This window comes from Kryptolebias marmoratus, linkage group LG22 (genome assembly GCF_001649575.2).
Source record: "Kryptolebias marmoratus isolate JLee-2015 linkage group LG22, ASM164957v2, whole genome shotgun sequence".
Lineage (NCBI taxonomy): Eukaryota > Metazoa > Chordata > Actinopteri > Cyprinodontiformes > Rivulidae > Kryptolebias > Kryptolebias marmoratus.
In genome coordinates this window covers 8,535,314-8,539,148 of record NC_051451.1, presented here as the reverse complement: position 1 = coordinate 8,539,148, position 3,835 = coordinate 8,535,314, and positions in this window count along the sequence as shown.

Genomic DNA, 3,835 nt, shown 5'->3' with positions numbered 1-3,835 from the left:
GGACGGACGGACGGACGGACGGATGGATGGATGGATGGATGGATGGACGTATGGATGGATGGATGACCTGGAAAACAGTTTTGCAAACTCTGTCCACAAAAATAGGCCTTAGTTTTCTAAAATTATCAGCACAAAATGCGGTCACGCAGCTCGCCGGTTGCCTGGTTGCAAACACTCAGCGTGACTGCATCGAAAAATTTGCCTCTTTTGCAATTTTGAGTCACTAACTAGACTTGAACAGTGTCCACCCAGTGAGACACTGACTTAGCAGAAACATTTGTGTGTTTTTTTTAGGGGGGTTAAGCCTGCTTTTCTGCTTCTCATACAAACGTATTTCTTGGGGAAAAGAAGTGAGAATTTGTTTTTTTTGGACATTTTAGCAGTATCTCACTGGGCTGCAATTTTTGGGGACTAATTGGAGACACAAAAATTGCAAAAAAATATGCAATTTCTTCCTTGGAACGACACGTTTGAACCGACTCCAGCAGAAATTTGGGCCAAAATTTGCCAGGAGTTCACAAGCATATTGACAAGAAAACAGCTCCAGTGTTATAGAGGTAAAGAAACTAAATTAACCAGGGTTTGAGATGTTCGTGACGACTCTGACAGTTTTGGGAGTAAATTTGTCAGACTTTTTTTTTTTTTAACATGTTTCAAATTGAAGCAACAAATGTGTGAGCCTCTGTGACTCAACCGAGGAAACTGCTGAGAGAAGAGTTTTGAACTTTTTGCTCTAAAATTTACAACCTAGAGTAGAACAAAGGTAGTGAAAATTGAGCAGAGTAGAACGTTTTTCAGAACTAAACTAAAAAGTGAACCTTCACTGTTACAGTTTTACACCAGAAGAAGCCAGGAAAGCGCCAACCCTCCACCACAGGACGCAGAATTTCAACTAAAATCCTTTTCAGATTAAAACAAAACAGCAGCTGGGTTTTATTTACCCTCAACATGACGAGAACATCAATGAGACCATGAAAAGCTCATTTATAGGTTGATCATTTTATGTGGACCACAGCTGCTAATGTTCAGACTTCTTTTTTTAAAAAAAAAAAAAACTTTATATCAGTGGTTTCTAAATTCTGGTCCTTCTGGCTGAATGTCTTTAAAATTAAACAAGTTTTACTTGTTTTCTGTTAAGTCAGGTGTGGTAAAGCAGGAAACATGGAAAATCTGCAGGACAGGATCGGAGTTAATGACCTGATTTGTACTAAAGTCTTTTTTTTTTTTCCCTGGACTTGACATCCTCGTGTCGCATATTTGCAGAATCGGCTTATTGTCTCGTCTCTTAAAGAGGCAGAAGCAGAACGCTTCGACATCGATGAATGACTAAACACGGGAAACGTGACTTGGAAGTTGAAGATGAATGGTATGAGCGCCCCCTGTAGGCTGGCTGTAGCATAAGATTAAGTCCATGTTAAACCAATGGCACCAAAAAATATAAAAAACAACTTAGAAATGTGTTAATTTTCAATAATTGATGTAGTTTATACCTTATTGTTGTACTTTGACATGTCATAATATCATCAAAAGATTTCAAGTTAGTTATTTTATGCTTAAAAAAACATGATTGTATGGGGGGGGGGGTATGCTAACTACAGATTCTGGCTCTAAAAATGGCAGCACCCCTAAAAACTGCATTCAGCTGGCACCAAGAGCACCTGGTATGAAAAAATGCTTCTGTAGAGATCAGATCTCTGTTATCCACTCTACTTACAGAGCATTACCACAGCTTCTTTCATACTCAGTGCCATGTATTTATTTAATTTAGGTATTTTAATAGTTATTTTACCTTTAAACAACACTTTGTCCTGAATGAGTTCATTAGGAGGGCCCACGGTTGCGCTCAGGATGGTTTGTGTTCAGGCTATAGACATACAGTATATATTAAGACTTAAGTGTGGCCTTCTTCTCTCGTTGTTGGGAATTGAAGCCAGCAGAATCCTGCCTACAGGAGCTGCCATATTATATTTTTTGGAACCAGCGTCTGCACACTAGGGATGAGCGGCTTTAAGTTCCCCCTGCTCTCCTGCTCACAATACTGGTGTCATATAAGCTTGTTTTTTTTTAACATAAATAATTACAGCTAAATGTATTCAGAAAATGAAATTTTGAACAAACAGCAGCAAGGTAAGAACTGTTTCTAACCTTTCATCGGGGAGGTGAAAATGATCTGAGGTGTATTTTATGTTTGTTTTTTTATTTTAACAAAGGGCGATGTCCTGTTGGTTTACATAAAGGGGGCGGGGCTTGTACAGGAGCCAGCCAACAGGGAACGTTTGCGCCGTTCAAGCTCCAACTTCTGGGTTCACGTCAGAGGCCCGTCAGTATACGGTCTTTACAGTTTGACCCCTCCAGGCAGATGTTGGTGCAAGGTGTGAATGGGGTTCTAAAGCAGTGTTTTTCTCTCTCTCTCAGCTCAACAAGCCTCAAAGTGAATCAAGTGTACCTGTAAATAGGGGGGCGGGGTATAAAACACTGTCCAGCAAACAAGTGGAAACAATGGGTCGGTTTGCCGTTTTTAGGCTTGAACATTAAAATAAAAGTAGCAATGTCCACATGCCCCCACTGTTACAACCCCCTCCCCTGGTATAGGGGTGGCAATCCACAGTATAAAAAAAAAGGTCTAAAGGCAGGTTCACAAAGCAGTTTTGCGAAATGGCCGCAAAGACTAGTTTGTCTCTAAACTTCCTCTAACCATTCATAAATCACAAACTGTGTGACGTGATGATGTCATCAAGTCCAGGAAGCAGCGACATGACTACAAACACTGATGGAGAAAAGGAAAATATCACTTTCAATGTTAAAACTTGAAGGTTGAAACTCATAAACTGTAAGACTGAAGCATTAAAAAATTATACAAAAAGCTTAAAATTTTATAAACTATATATATAAAACAGTCAAACCAAAACATTCTGAGTTTTGAGCAAAAACCTCTTAAAGTGAAGGTGACCAGTTTTTCCGTTCACTGACAAATCTGGCGCCACCAGGCGCTCCTGGTCAGGGTTCAGGGAGGTGTTGGTTTTCTTTCCTCTCCTCAGAAGAATTGAAGTTAACATGAGTTTAAAAACAACAGCAAGACGTTCGTTCAGTGTTTCTATAATCTGAGGCAGCTGTCTGTAGTTTTATCATCATTAACAGATGAAGATTTCAAGATGTTTATGTTCAGTTTACTTTGTGAGACAATGTGGTGCATCTTTGAAACGTTCTGCCTCACAGGAAGAGGACAGATGGGGGGGGGGATCGAAAAAGACCCGATAAATTCCAGACTCCGCCGTCTTCATCGATTCTGTTGTTTCTGGGGTCAGAGGTCATGCAGCTGGTCAGACAGCAGACGAATCCTCCCAGCTGCAGGAAACGAAGAAGAAGAAGAAGAAGGACTTCCTGTGCGCAGTTTAAGTACAAATGTGTTTCTTTCCGTCGCCTCGTGGCTCTGCGTCGTGCGTAGATGATCTCAGCTGAGTTGACTCCCCCCGTAGAGCTCGTCGGGTGTTTTCTCTCGTCTTGTTTGGGATGTGCAGCCTTCTTTAGATTCAAACTGAAGCTTTTCTTTAACAGAGTCGCAGCTAATATTTAGCATGATGTTTCTTCTAGCCTCGGTGTTTTATTCTAACGCAGATCTTAGCGCAGTGGCTCCACTGCATCCAGCTCTGATTTAGTGCACTTCAGAAGTGTTGATGGTAGATTTCTTTCTTTTTGCTTCTTGCTTTTTCTTTGTTTTTTGTTTCATTTTTCTTTGGCTCTCTCGTTTGTTCCGGGAGGAGCTTCTAGTTAGACGTTGAAGGAACTCTGATATCATTCAAAAACGTCCTGCTCGGACTCCGCCCGCCTCCAGGTG